Genomic DNA, 16,397 nt, shown 5'->3' with positions numbered 1-16,397 from the left:
CAATACCACTCTTGGGAATATACCCTAGAGAGGCCTTATCATACAACAATAGTATATGCTCTACTATGTTAATAGCAGCATTGTTTGTAATAGCCAGAACCTGGAAACAACCTAGATGCCCTTCAAATGAAGAATGGATGAAGAAAGTATGGAATATATACATATTAGTGTGCTACTCAGCAGTAAAAAACAAGGACTTCTTGAATTTTGCATACAAATTGATGGAAAGAGAAAACACTATCCTGAGTGAGGTAAGCCAGACCCAAAAAGAGGAACATGGGATGTACTCACTCATATTTGGTTTCTAGCCATAAATAAAGGACATTGAGCCTATAATTCGTGATCCTAGAGAAGCTAAATAAGGAGAACCCAAAGAAAAACATTTAGGCATCCTCTTGAATATTAACCTTCATCAGGCGATGAAAGGAGACAGAGACAGAGACCCACATTGGAGCACCAGACAGAAATATCAAGGTCCAAATCAGGAGCAGAAGGAGAGAGAACACGAGCAAGGAACTCAGGAGCGTGAGGGGGGCACCCACACACTGAGACAATAGGGATGTTCTATCGGGAACTCACCAAGGCCAGCTGGCCTGAGTCTGAAAAAGCCTGGAATAAAACCAGTCTCGCTGAACATAGTGGACAATGAGGAATACTGAGAACTCAAGAACAATGGCAAAGGGTTTTTTATCCTACTGCAGGAACAGGGTTTGTGGGAGCCTAAGCAGTTTGGATGCTCACCTTACTAGACCTGAATGGAGGTGGGTGGTCCTTGGACTTCCTACAGGTCAGGGAACCCTGATTGCTCTTTGGGCTGATGAGGGAGGGGGACTTGATTGGGGGAAGGAGAGGGAAATGGGAGGCGGTGGCGGGGAAGAGTCAGAAAACTTTACTAAAAAAAAAAAAAAAGTTCTGGTAGAATTCAACACTAAACCCATCTAGCCCTGGCCTTTTTCGTTGAGAGGTTTTTGATGGCTGCTTCTATCTCTTCATGGCTTATAGGTCTATTTAAATTGCTCACCTGGTCTTGATTTAATTTTGGTAGGTGGTATCTATCTAAAAGATTGTCCATTTTTTTTACATTTTCCATTTTTGTAGATCACAGATTTTTTTTTAGTAGGACCTAATAATTCTCTGAATTTCCTTAGCATCCATTGTTATGTCTCCCTTTTCATTTCTGCTTTTGTTAATTTGGATATTCTCTCTCTAGCTTTTGATTAGTTTGGATAAGGGTTTGTCGATATTATTGATTTTCTCAAAAAAACAGCTTTTTGTTTTATTGATTCTTTGTATTTTTTGTGTGTTTCTATTGTGTTAATTTCAGCCCTCAACTTCATTATTTCCTATCTTCATCTCCTATTGGGTGAGTCTACTTTTTTTTTTTCTCTAGAGCTTGCAGGCATGCTGTTAGGTCATTGATGTGAACTTTCTCCATTTTCTTTATGTGGGCACTTATTGCTATGAAATTTCCTCTTAACACTGCTTTCATAGTGTCTCATAGGTTTGGATATGTTCTGCCTTCATGTTCATTGAATTCAAGAAAGATTTTAATTTCTTTCTTTAATTCTTTCTTGATCCAGGAGTGGCTCCGTAGTTGACTGTTCAGTTTCCATGATTATGTAGGCTTTCTGGGAGTAGTACTGTTGAATTCTAACTTTGCTCTACGGTGATCTGATAAGACACAGTGGATTACTTCAATTTTTTTTTTTTGTTTTGTAGTTGTGGGTGTTAGCTTTGTTACCGAGATTTTAGAGAAGGTGCCCTGAGGTGCTGAGAAGAAAATATATTCTTTTTTGTTGTTGTTGTTGTTTGGGTGGAAGGTTCTATAGATGTCTGTTAAGTCCATTTGATTCATTGCATCTTTTAGTTCTCTTATTTCTCTGTTTAAGTTTATGTCTGTTTGACCTATTTATTGTCGAGAGAGGATTGTTGAAATCTCCTACTATTAGTGTGGGGGTTTGATGTGCAATTCAAGTTTCAGTAATGTTTCTTTTACATATGTGGGTGCTCTTGAACTAGGGGCATAGATATTCAGGATTGAGACTTCATCTTGGTGAATTGTTCCTGTTATGAATTTAAAATGTCCTTATTCATGTCTTCTGATTGATTTTAGTTTGAAATCAATTTTGGTAGATATTTGGATAGCCACACCTGCTTGTTGTTTAGGTCCGTTTGATTGGAAAACCTTTTCCCAACACTTTACTATGAGGTATTGTCTGTCTTTAAGGTGTGTTTCTTGTAAATAGCAGAATGTTGGATCCTGTTTTCGTATTCATTCTCTTAACCTGTGCCTTTTTATATGTGAAATGAGACCATTGATATTAAGTGATATTAATGACCAGTGGTTGCTAACTCCGATTATTTTTTATGGTGGTGGTGTCTGTGCATTTCCCTTCTTTGAGTTGTGCTGGTGGACAGTTTTTAGATGCTTGTGTTATTATGAGTGTTGTTAGCTTCCTTGATTTGTGGTTTGCCTTCCAGTATTTTCTGTAAGGGTATTTTTGTGGCTAAGTATTGTTTAAATCTGTTTTTGTCCTGGAATATCTTGTTTTCTCCATCGATGATGAATGCAAGCTTTGCTGGATAGAGTAGTCTGGGCTTGCGTCCATGGTCTTTTAGTGTCTGAAGCACATCTATCCAAGACCTTCTGGCTTTCATGTTTTCCATTGAGAAGTCAGGTTTAATTCTGATAGATTTCCCTTTATATGTTACTTGACCTTTTTTTCCTTGCAGCTCTTAATATTCATTCTTTATTCTGTATGTTTTGTGTTTTGATTGTTATATGGCGAGGGGATTTTTTTTTTAATACAGTCTATTTGATGTTCTGTAAGCTTCTTCTACCTTCATAGGTATATCCTTCTTTAGGTTTGGAAAGTTTTCTTCCATAATTTTGTTGAATATATTTTCTGTGCCTTTGAGCTAGAATTCTTCTCTTTCTTCTACCTCTATTATTCTCAGTCTTTTCATGGTGTCCCAGATTTCCTGAATGTTTTGTGTTAAGAATTTTTGGGATTTAGTGTTTTCTTTGACCAATAAGTCTACTTCCTCAATAGAATCTTCAGCCCCTGAGATTCTTTCTTCTATCTCTTGTCTTCTGTTGGTTATACTTGTCTCTGTAGTTCCTGTTCATTTACCCAGATTTTCCATTTCCAGAGTTTGCTCAGTTTGTGTCTTCTTTATTACCTCTATTTCAATCTTGAAATTTTGAACTGTTTCCTTCACCTGTTTGATTGTCTTTTCTTGGGTTTCTTTGAGGTATTTATTAATTTCTTTCATCTTTTTGTTTGTTTTCTCCTCCATTTCTTTAAGGGATTTTTTCACTTCCTCTTTAAAGTTCTCCATCATTTTCATTAAGTAACATTTAAAGTCGTTTTCTTCTTCTTTTTTTTAAGATTTATTTATTTATCTATCATAGAATGTACTGCTGGCAAGGAAGACACCAGGTCTCATTACAGATGGTTGTGAGCCACCATGTCGTTGCTGGGAATTGAACTCAGGACCTCTGGAAGAGCAGCCAGTGCTCTTACCTTCCAAGGCATCTCTCCAGCCCCAAGTCATTTTTTTCTATATCATCTGGGTTAGGATGATCAAGTCTTCCTGTTGTGTGTCTGCTGGGTTCTGGTGGTACCATGTTGCTTTTTAGGATGTTGGAGGAGTTCTTGCATCGGTACCTCCCCATCTCTTCCTTCAAATTTTATGTCTCTTGTATCCACCAAGAATTGGTCTCCACGAAGCAAAGCTCACAGGGAATGGTGTATTGGGGACAGGATAGCTGGCTGTCTAGTAGACTAGCTCCCTGCTGGTGCTAGGAATTCCAAAGGCACCTGGGAAGGGGTGGACCTGGCCTTTCTCCCACATGGAGGATTTAGGGAGTGGGGGTCCAGGGTCCCAGGGCCACTCAATCTGTGATTTTTAAACAATAGCATCACTTTGTACTTTGCACTTACTCAGGAAAAGAATCTTGCAAAAATATTTTCTTTAGAACAAATTGGCAATGTTCATCTTGATTATTTGTGGTGATTTACCATAGAATTTCATTTTGCCTTAATAGTCCTTCAGAGCATTATCATCTTCGTCCAGAGGTATTATTTTTTAAGTGAATGGAAAAAACACAGACAACAATAAACACTTGTATTCAGCACATGTAAAAATACAGCTGCGTGTAAGTCATTAATCTTAATTCATCTCTAAGTAGACTAGAATTGATTCATCTTTCAAGCATTTTATCATGCTTACTAAAGAAGGAATCTATTTCCTTTTAGTTTTATTTTTACTTTCCTTAATTATTTGAGAAATTTCATACATTGTTATATTGATAATGGTCATCAGCTCTCCCTTTTCTTCTCATACACACCTTACTTTGTGTTTTCATTTTTCTTAATTACAAATAGCTCTTCAGCTAGGAATGGAACTTGGGCTAACCTCTTTCCTCTATTCTGAGAGTTTGGTTTGGCTTGATCTTGCACCAGTCTTGTATATACTGTCTTAATTTCTAGCAGTTCATTTGTGTAACCATGCTGTGTATTTATCCTTGTCATTATCCTGTGTTTCTGATTCTTACAATCTTCAGCAAACTTTCCACAATTCACCCTGGGCCTTGTGAGCGTGTGAGGGTGTGCACGTGTACATGTGTGTGTGCAAGTATACTGTCAATATGTCTGTCTCATTTAGGGATGAGAATTCTTTAGTCAATTATTCTCTGTACCTCAGGCAGCCATAGATCTCTGGATTAATCACCAGCTTTTTTATGAGGTTTGAGAGATGCAGTGAACTGTGGTTGTGGCAAGTTGTTAGGAGCTGATTTAATACTAGGTTCCATCAGCAGAATTTCAGCACTCCTATGACCTTTTATTTAAACAGGACAACAGTTTTGTGAGTTTGAAAAATATAACCTTATCTTACTGCAAGTTTAACAAAACAAATACCATATTCTTATCAGCATTTCTCTGTGACTACAAGGAAATATCATAGGGAAGATAGGACAGAGATCTGGAAGTAAACATGTCACAGACCCATGGTGAAAGGCAGCTATAGAAAAGAAGGGGCAGAGTAAGACAAAGGTAAAATCTCTGAGACCAAGAGGCTTAGCTTAGGCTGTTGTATGATTGAGAGAGAGAGAGATAATCCTGTTCTTGTCGGAGGAGATCTAGATTCATTGTGTGGATAATTGTGAGGAAGAATAGATCCAATTTAGGGGTCAATAGGAAGGTTCGTTCTCTGAAGAATTCCTGTCTGCTACTAGGTACACTGCTGTAGAGACTGGGAATTCTGAAAATCCAGAAAACTGCTTGATAACTGCAACGTTCTCACTCCATCAGAATGTCCAACGATTAGCATGTTTTGAATTATGGAGATAGGTTTCCAAGTAAAAAATTGGAGTGCCCTGATTTCTGGCTGGAATATTAGTCACCCCAGTGTGGGAAGCCTACCTATTCTATAGATGACTGAGGTAAGCATGACAAACAGAAGCTCCTGGTTTGGAAGCTAACATAAAAAGTAAAGTCTCTCTAGGTGAACCACTATAGCACCAGCGGGTGTAACTTGTTTGGCATGTAGCTGTTATACAACATGTGGCCCAGAATCTACTATGTTGTTATCATGGCACTGAAAATAGATCCACCAATAATCATTTATGATGATACAAATCTCATTCAGGACAATTGAGCATGAAAACATAAACACTTAATGAAGAACCTCCCTGTGACCAGGTTAGTGACCAATACCTATAATATAAGCACTTAAAGGTGGAGGCAGGGAGATGAGGGCTCCAAGGTCATACCACATTATACATAAAGCTAGAGACAAGCCTAGGCTAAAGGAAACACTAGAAAAATGTCAATCTCCTAATGTCATAACATTAGATACTAACTTCCAGTATATAAATTATAAGAATACACTCACATTTACATATTTTCAAAAAACATTATATATTTAGAATAATTAAATAACACACTAAATAGGAAATCACCCCATTCATAAAAAAATGCATTTTAGAATGTGTGCCTATTACATTGGGTTTACACATGGTTATTTCAGAATAGTATTATTGTCTATATTAAAAGTTTGATAGCATATTAAAATATTGTACTTTTGTTTTTAAATTATATATTATTAAGTATATAGAAGAGATAGTTTTCTGCAGTGCCTACTCCGCATAGCAATTGATAGCCTCTCTGTAGTACAAGAATCATATTGACAGCCACAGGGTAATGTCCCAGAAGGGTTATTCTACAAGATCATCAGAAGTCATCCCACTTTTAATCTATTTTGAAAACCAAAGATCTCACCATTGGTGAATTTCTTAAGGCCACTCATCTACTTTATGTTTCCTGTGATATATAGTCTAATCTAGCTTGGAGGTGAAAAACACAGTTAAGGAGAATTTTGCTATGCAGCACTTTGATTCTAAAGGGCCATTAATGATCATAATGGATGCAGCAACAGGAGAAAAATGTTCCCTGTGTCTTTGCAGGGCTTGTACTTTGCTGACAAAGCTGACTCAGAACATGTCATTTGGTTAATATATTTTTCATTGAGAAATCCTGTTTTGTATGTTTGAATTAGACTAACATCTTATAGGGTACAAAGTATGTTTTATACTGTTTTCTTCTCATAAAATTCACAGAAGTATGTTAATACTTTAATACTGGATCATAAAAAATAAAATATGGTCAAGTCTATAAGAAAAATATTTTCTTTAACTTGCTACTTCTACCCATATTTTTTTGAAATATTTCTTTAATTTCAATCAAGACTTTCTGAGTCCCCATCTTCAAGTACTTTGACAGAGAATTGACTCTCTCCAAAGTCTCCTCAGTGTGATTCATCTCTGAGCACCTTGGCTTTGGAAAATGTGTTTGTTATTGCATAGAATAACATTTTGTTACTGTCTATGGGATTCAAAAATATGATATAAACTCTTCCTCTTTGTTTGAATGTCATAAACATATCTAATGTTTGCACACTTAGATCCTGCTGAATCTCGTTTGCAAATCTGATTCAATTTAAAACAGCCTATACTAGCAATGATTTTTAAGCAATAGGTTTACAGTCATGAATAAGCCTGGCTAAGGCCAATTCCCTTTTTTAACTGCTGTAAATTCTTTTGTTGTACATGATTAAAAGACAAAATAATCTAAAGTGGGCAAGTCACCTTCTCTTTATCTTTTATTTTCATTAATCTCAATGATTATTCTTCAATGTCAAAATATTTTTAGTAATTTTACTTTTTGCATTTTTATTTATTTTTTAATTTATTAGATTTTTAAAAAATAACAATTTAATTTCACACTCCCTGCACACACCCTCCTACCCCACCTCCATCCAATCGTCAGAGAAAGTAAGGCACATTACTTTGTGTAAGGTCCAAGGCCCTCCCTACTATATCTAGGCAGAGCAAGGTATACGTCCAAAAAGTATAGGATCCCAAAAAGCCATTACATGTAGTAGGGATAGATTCTGGTGCCACTACTAGTGGCCTCCCAGTCATGCAACTGTCAACCACATTCAGAGGGACTAGTTTGGTTCTATGCTTGTTAATTCCTAGTCTGACTGGAGTTGGTGAGCTCCCATTAGCTCAGGAAGACTGTTTTAGTGGATGAACCCATCATGATCTTGACCTCTTTGCTCATATTCTCATTCCTCCCACTCTTCAACTGAACTTGGGCACTCAGTTCAGTGCTCTGACTTGAGTCTCTGCCTCTGTTTCCATCAGTTGCTGGATGAAGGTTCTATGGAGATATTTAAGATTTTCATCACTCTGACAACATGACTCTATTGCTTTGGGTCTTAGCTGCAGTTATCCTTGTGGATTCCTGGGAATTTCCTGAGAGTAAGGTTTCTGCTAACCCTATAATGGCTCCTTCAATCAAGATATCTCTTTCCTTGCTCTCACCTCTGTCCTTCCTTCATTTTGACTATCCCATTCCCTCAAGCTCTCTTCGACCCTCCCCTTCTCTCCTCCTTTTCCACTTCCACCCTCCGTACTCCCCCAACCCCCATGCTCCCAATTTTGTCAGGCAATCTTGTCTGTTTCCAATTTCCAGGTGGATCTATACATGTTTTTTTTTTTTTTGGGGGGGTTCACTTTATTAGTTATCTTCTCTAGGTTCATGAACTATAGGCTCAATGTTCTTTGTTTATAGCTAGTATTCACTTATGCATAACGACATACCATATTCTCGTTTTTGGGTCTGGTTACCTCACTCAGGATAGTGTTTTCGAATTCCATCCATTTGCATGCAAAACTCAAGATGTCTTTTTTTTTTTACTGCTGAATAATACTCTAATGTGTAAATGTGCACATAAAGTGGCGAAAGCTCACACTATTGACTTAAGTGTACACCTAAAAGCTCTAAAACAAAAAGAAGCAGACTCACCCAGGAGGAGTAGAAGATAAGGAATAATTGCTACCTGAAATCAAGAAAATAGAAACGAAGAAAACAATACAAAGAATCAATTAGAACAAGAGCCTATTCTTTGAGTAAATCAATAATATAGACAAACCCTTATTCAAACTAATCAAAAGGCAGAAAGTGAACATTCAAATTAACAAAATCAGAAATAAAAAGGAAGACATAACAACAGACACTAAAGAAATTCAGGGAATCATTAGGTCATACTACATAAACCTGTACTCCACAAAATTGGAATATATAAAAGAAATTGACATTTTTTAGATAGATGCCATATACCAAAATCAAATGAAGACCAGGTGAGCAATTTAAATAGACCTATAAACTGTAAGAAATAGAAGCTGTCATCAAAAACCTTCCAACAACAACAAAAAAAAAATCCCAGGACCAGATGGTTTTAGTGCAGAATTCTACCAGAACTTCCAAGAAGCTAATACCTATACTTTTCAAAGTTGTCGACATAATAAAAACAGAAGGAAAATTGCTAAACTCTTTTCATGAGGCTACAGTTACCCTGATATCAAAACCACACAAAGACTCAATGAAGAAAGAAAATCACAGATATTTCTCAATCATGAACATGGATGCAAATATACACAATAAAATACTGGAAAACTGAATCAAAACACATTAAAAAATCATCCACCAAGATAAAGTTTGTTTCATCCCAGAGATGCAGGGCTAGTTTGATATAAGAAAATCTATCAATGTAATCATCATATAAATAAACTGAAAGAAAATAAACATGTGATCATTTCATTAGATTCTGAGAAAGCATTTGACAAAATCCAACACCCCTTTATGATAAAGGTCTTGGAGAAATCACGAATACAAGGATTGTATTTAAATATAATAAAATCAAAATACAGCAAGTCGATAGTCAACATCAAATTAAATGGATAGAAACTCAAAGTGATTCCACTAAAATCAGGACCAAGACAAGGCTGTCCACTCTCTCCATGTCTCTTCAACATAGTGCTTGAAGTTTTGGCAATAGCAATAAGACAATATAAGGAGATCAAGGGGATTCAAATTGAAAAGCAAGAAGCCAGACTTTTGTTATTTGCAGATAATATGATTATATATGCATGTGTATGTGTGCGTGTGGCCCCAAAATCTCTACCAGAAAACTCCTACAATCAAAATATTAAAAAAAAAACCTTGCTCAATATGGAACAATAATTACATGAGAATATTTTTGGTTTCAAATGAATAAAAATATCTTCCATTTTTAAAAAGTAAGGAAAGTTCACTTTGGGCTTCAAAAGGCTATTCTATTGTAGTCTGTCTTCCTCAAGATTATTCTATGAAAGTTTTTAGAACACACACACACATATAAGCGACTATTGACTTGATATCTTGCCCTATGTATCTTATGTTTTCTTCAGTTTCTTGCTTAAAATCTAGAGACATAGAGAAGAAGTTTGTTCTCTTGACATTCATCATAAGGAAGATCAATCAGAATTTCCAGGAGCTGAGTACCCAAAGAGAAACAAAGGACACAGGTAAGAAATCTGAAAAATCTCTATCAAAGAAAAAGTGATCTTTATAAACCTTTCCCAGAAATAGTAATAATATGAAAATGTAAGCTTTGCAAAATTAAGAGAAAATTTAAAATTAAACAAAAGGTAAGAGGAAAAAATATTGATTGTGCACACCTGTGTTCACTACACTCAGCAACTTGAAACAGAAAATTCAGAGTTCTTGACCTTTCTAGATTCCATACTGAAACTTTTCTAAAGTATACATACACAGCAACAAATAATCAGAAAGATAGAAAAGTAAAGTTTCAGACAATCCAAACTAATAAATGTTTAAAAAATAAATGCCATGTTAAAGAAAATCACAACTCTTATATTGCATAAAGTACAGCTAACATACCAGCTACAAAAGAAGGAAACTGCAAGTTCAGGCATAAATCAGGTATTCAGGAATCTCATAACATACATAAAATATATTAGGTATCTGGCAGGAGATCATTGTGAAGTGCCTTCCTGATATATGTCATATTCACCAGGAAACACCAAACAAACCCTGTGGTCTTACTAAAATTATAGAATTTAATGAAGCACTGTTAATAAAAGCTCAGTATCAGAAACTGGGCTTCAACCTGAAGATCTAAAAAAGCAAAACAGCCAGTCACTGGCTCTTACCTTGACCTCAGTTTGAAATGGTGATCTTGCCTACTGAAATCTCAGAATGAGACTAAAACTGGAGACTGCCCCCCCACCTTAAATTCCTCTCTAAAGCTGGGATTAAAGGCAGGCACAACCTGATTTCTATGGAGACTAGGGTGGCTACTGGGATTAAAGATGTGTGTCATTGTGACTACTGTGATTAAAAGTGTGTGTCATTGTGGATCCTGGGATTAAATGTGTGTGTTACCATAATCTGGTCTGTAAGGCTGACCAGTGGTATTGTTTTACTCTCAGATATTCAGGCAGTTTTTAGTTTTTAAAATACAATTGAAATGCCACTATAACTTAACACTGATCCAAATACTTCAAATTGGTAAATATGGTATAAACTAAGAAAACGGTTCCTAGTTTTAGCTACAACTACCTTTCTGTGTTAACCAGAGTTATAAAACCTATATGCTTATTTTTATATTATGTATTCTGACTACATGTGAAAATACTGTAATACTGACACAAGTCTTAATCTCTTAAAGCCAGCTTACTTTAGAGATTAAAAAGATAGGTTAATTAATTCCATGTATGGAATAATTGTTCAAAATTTCAGTAGAAACAATACACACAGTAGTGATTTCATGCTTGGCAGCTATGTGAAAGCAAGGACAATAGCAGGAAGTGTCACTGGGCCTTAAGGAAAGTGTTTTATTTACTGTGCACACATTAAATCATTACAAAGGGTAATGACCTTTATTGGAGAGCCTGCTACTAATAGAAGGAAGTTCAAAATCTGCATAATGTCAGAGCTTCTGAAGAAAAGGTTCTGATCAAAACAAAATAAAAAAAGTGGAAAACTAAGTAAAGTAATGTTACAATGCATTTTTAAATAAATTTAAATTAGTCAAGCATCAGAACACAATTTTCAATTGAAAAGCACTTGATATAAGTTACTGAGATATCACTGTAGACCTAATATAAGATTTTGAGTAGATTTGTATAACTTTTTGACTCTTTTCTATTTCCTTTTCATATCGATAATATATTTGATTTAATATTTGAATAATGGATGCTTGTCTGAAGTAACTTACCTGTCAAAGCCATGACATTTGAAAAGGAAATTATTTATCGTAGGAATCCAGGCTTATGTTGATTTATAAGATAAAATTTAATGAAAAGTACATCAACCTTCAAGTTGGGAAACTCAAGTTTTCTAGTCATTAATTTCTGTTTGATGTAAAGTAAGGGAGAAATTTTCATTATGTTTTTGCCTACAGTTCTTCTAGCATATAAAATAAAATGTCAAATTAATATTTTATATAAAAAGTTACAAAGGGTTATGAAAACATTAAGCAGTCATGTTCTCTTAGCAACATTTACTATTTTAGTAGGTATAAAATATTAAACAGTAACTTTTTTAAGAAACAAATTTAGTGTTAAAGAACATTTAAAAAAGCTATAATTACAGTTTTTAATATGAAGGTGTTTCAAAGAAGAAGGTCTAAGAAGTTTGCTGCAGCCCTTAAATGACAAATGCATTGAAGGTTATTTATTTTTCTATCTCTTATGCTATCCATATATGAAGATTTTAGACAGATGAAAATTGAGATGAACATTCTCAGAAGAAACATATTATAGAGAATAAAAATCGTGATTTGGCTCCAAAGAAAAAAAAGGAATTTTATTAACAAACAATTTCATCTCTAGTTTTGAACAGATATTGGCACAGGGAGATCTTAAGCTAGATCTACTTGTACTAGATTTACATATTTGAAAGTTTATTTTGTCTATATCACCTATTGCAAACTTAAATATTTTAAGGCTTAAGGGAGAATATAGAAACAAATTAGTGACAGGGATGCATTAAAGGAACATCAAAGGCAATGAAGAGGTTTATTTGGGAAGTGGTAAAGCTGACAGACTCAGAACGAATCTACTCCTATGTGAGTCAGTAAGAAAACTAACAGAAAAAGCAGGACAATGTGGGTCTAAAGCTGGGGCAATGTGGTGCCAAGAAATGCCTAGATGATGAAGACTGGAAGACTCTCAGGGGACATTGCCTACAGGAAATCCAGAGGACATTTCACAGTCGTAAATAAATCAGTGCAGAAGAAAATGAAACTTGGCAGTCAGGTGGAGAGAGTAATTAGAAATTCATGGAGAATTAAATGACAAAGAAAGAGTGAAGTGTGCCTGGAAACTACAAGAGCACAAACCATTAAAAGCTGACAGTGAAGTTGTGAAGTTTTCCAATGTCTACCTCCAATAGTGAGAGAGTTGATTGAATAGAAAAATGCAAAAAGAGTAAAACGTTCAAGGTCTTATTTGATTTTAAATCTCTCTCCATATTTGGGCACTAATAGTGACTGAGTATAACAAGCATCACAATTTCAAAATCAAACAAGTAAGTTTAGCAATGCCAAATGCCTATGAGAAGCCAATTACACAAATGCAACAGGTTCCAGGCATCATTTGTAATTTACTTGAATGATATGACATCTTGTGCTACATAGATTTATTCTCCTTAGCTTAGAGGCTCAGGCAAATTCCAAGTAAATGTGTTATGAATTAAGATGAATCACAACATTGCTTACAAACTTAATTTTATTTCTTTAGGGAACACTTATGATGACCATGACCAGAGCATTTTTACTTGAAAGCAGTATTTGGGGATAACTTGTCTAAATGGGGACTGGTATTTTCTGATATAATCAGATCGCAAATAAAGGAACTGTCCATCAGAACTTGTAATTTCTTTCTCGCTGTCATCTAGACTCATTTACTACCATCATCATATTTGTTGATCATTTGCAGTGTACTCGGTTCAATAGAACATGCAGAAAACATTGCTCCTGTCTTTGAGAAGCTTACATTCTAAAAGGAAAAAAAATGCACCTCTTTTAAAATAGCATTTTTCGTTGGTGTTTTCTTTAAAGCACTCTCCATAGGGTGTGAGCATTGGGTGTCATTCACCTTGTCATTGAGGAAGAGGAAGCATTGTAAAGGGAGACTGTGACAGGCAATCCAGGGTAGGGTTTCCAGGAAGTTAAACACAAGTTCAACAGCAGAGGGAGGTGTCCTATAGGTGAAAGCAGAGAAAGGAAGCAGGGTACCTTAGACACAGTGGAGACAGAAATCATGTGGTCTTTCCCCAGATGCAAAGCCTCCAAGAAGGTGACAAGACAGAAAGGGAGAAAGGTGATCTTGGGCACCTGCCAGATAGAAATAAGGGAAAGAAATTAGAGGCAGACTGCAAGAGCTACAAGAAATTCTGAAAATCCAAGAGCATTTTGGTGCTATCCATTGGCATGGTGGAACAAGAACACTGTATTTTCTCAAGTTAAAATATGTCTCAGACCCATATTGTCTTTGCCCAATCTTCCCTAACCAAGAAAAGTAAATGCACTGCAGTTTTTGAGTTGGAGGGCATAAGCAGGAGGTATATGGACTTTATTGCGAAAGGTAGGTATATTAGCAAGTTTTGTTTCAGCAAAGTTTGTGTTCAAAATTGGTAAAAGCCCATAAGCAGCCAAGAAGAAATAAGGAATCCATTTCCAAGAATATAATTTTTTTCATCAAAACTAATTTATATGAAAAGCTGTAGAAAAGTAGCTGAAAAGTCCATCCATAAACCTTTTATTTCACTTACATGTATTATACTTGATACTTTACACATGTTCTTAAGAATTATTCTTGCTCATGAAACTTGTATAAGGCATCAAACAAAGCTAGCCATAGTCTTCTCAAATTATTTCCTTGTTAGCTATTTTTACAAAACATGCATGTTATTCAAGTATCAGAAAAGAAAAAAAAATCACAAAAGCAATAAACAAAACAAAAATAGAACAAAAGTTAAAAACATAGTATTTTTTTTACTACTATGCCTAATACACATGGAACAGGTAACACTAAGCAATTCATTTTTATTGCATCTTTACTTTTATATTTGTTCTTAGATTTTCTAAAGTCATTTAAATATATATATATATTTGAATATACATTTTTATAATGTAGCACAATAAATGAAACTAAATAGCAGATAAATTTACAAATAATGAAATGTGAAATATTTTTTCACTGACCATAGCAAATTGGGTCATAATTTTGTGTAATGAGAGCCTTTGAGACTTCAGTCAAGGGTTATGAATGCTAAGACAGGATTCCAATGTTCATTTGTGGGATGTCTATTTTGACCACAACCATGCATGTAATTCAAGCCTTGAAATACCACAATAACTACACTGTAACTGCAACCAGTTATGCTTTATATTAACCAGCAGCACAAACCAATATGCAGACAGTTTGTTTACTTAGACATGGAAGCAGCTTTAACCTTGGTCCTTCTGAAGTCACAATATTCCAAAAGTACTGAGCCTAACACGTATAACTCTTACAAAATTCCACATCTTTGTCTTGGTCACATCAAGATCAAAATGAGTAACTCCTTAAAGTTAATTGCGAAGTGGGTCGACTCTTCTAATACTAAAGACAATATGGAAAGTACATATATTAAAATAAAAGTAACAAACCCACCATAAATCATAAACAAACAAAAACCCCTTTGTGAGACAGAATGATTGACAAATGGACAGCTGTGTGAATTTTAGTATGAGGCAGACAAATGCTGGAAGGCCAATTAAATTTCTCCTCCTTCTTTGACATCGGCTTTGTTTCCTCATGCATCCAATGTCCACAATGTCTATTGGTTTCTCAGTAAATGCATCATTTGTGTGTTATCTTTGTTCAGTTCTCTACTTAATGTATCAAGTTCAACAGCAATGGTTTTGTCAACAGCTATTTTTTGCAGGAAAACAACTTTTGCTGGAGTTTCAGAATCTCATAATATAACACAGAGGAGTTTAGGGCTAGATCCAGTCTGGTAGGATGTGTTGGTTGCATTTCCTTTTTGCTGATCACATTTCTTGGTCTGCTGGCCTGGCTGTGACTGGCCCGCAAGTCCTTTCTCATCAAGAGCAGCAATCTCAGCCAAGTAAAAGAAGTAGTCGTCCGTCATTTCCAAATAGAAGGCTTTGCTCTCGGCTTGTGAAGCATGGAGGAAGAACTATTCCAAAAAAGACCATAAATCATTGCAGACGCCTCTCAGCTCAGTTTCAGTTTGCTCTCTGTATTTTTAAGCCATCTGTTGTTTCCCCTCTCCACTTTCTATCTTTTTCTAGATAATTGAGAAAACCCTCCCAGATAATGTATAGGCAGCTGCCATGGCATTTTTTTTTTTATAAGCACTGGTGAGAAGATTCCTTTCCTCATTAGATGACTTTGCTCCTTGCTCAGTTACAGATATCATTCAGGCAGTCATGTCATCATTTCATTCAGCCTGTTGGATCAGTTTGACTTTTTTTCATAAGTTCATTTTTATCTATAGCTAGATATTCTGCATCCAGGGTTGGTGAATGTAGCACAAATAATAAAAACCTAGAGACAGATATTGGGGTTTTACCTGAAGATTGGAAAAGCAAAGCAGTCAGCCCCTGACTCTTACCTTTATCTCAGACTGGAAATGGGTGAGATCACATCTCCATGAATCCTGAAGACTCCACACCCCGCACCCAAGACCACACACTCAACACTCCACTGATTTCCTGTCTCTTCTCCCATATATTCCTCTCTGTGCCCAGCTACATCACTCCTGCTGCCACCTCCCTAGTGCTGGGATGAAAGACGTGTGATCCCACGTCTTTGCGTGAGCTTTGTTTTTCTTTTAGAGAGATTCCATCTTGTTTAGTCCAGGGTGGCCTTGAACTAACAGAGATCCATCTGCCTCTGTCTCCTGGGATTAAAGGTGTGTACCCCACTCCCTGGCCTGTATGACTGACTAGTATGGCTGCTTTGCTCT

General features: G+C 35.8%; 1 pseudogene; it reads right to left on the bottom strand.

The window, feature by feature from the left end:
• Positions 1–15,179: 15,179 nt before the first annotated feature.
• LOC126513548 (14-3-3 protein zeta/delta-like) lies at positions 15,180–15,918 on the bottom strand (annotated as a pseudogene).
• Between the last annotated feature and the right edge of the window lie 479 nt (positions 15,919–16,397).

The sequence above is a fragment of the Alexandromys fortis genome, unplaced genomic scaffold (genome assembly GCF_014885135.2).
Source record: "Alexandromys fortis isolate MF-2015 unplaced genomic scaffold, M_Fortis_MF-2015_v1.1 scaffold_105, whole genome shotgun sequence".
Taxonomy (NCBI): Eukaryota; Metazoa; Chordata; class Mammalia; order Rodentia; family Cricetidae; genus Alexandromys; species Alexandromys fortis.
This window is presented reverse-complemented; position numbering and strand designations above follow the sequence as displayed.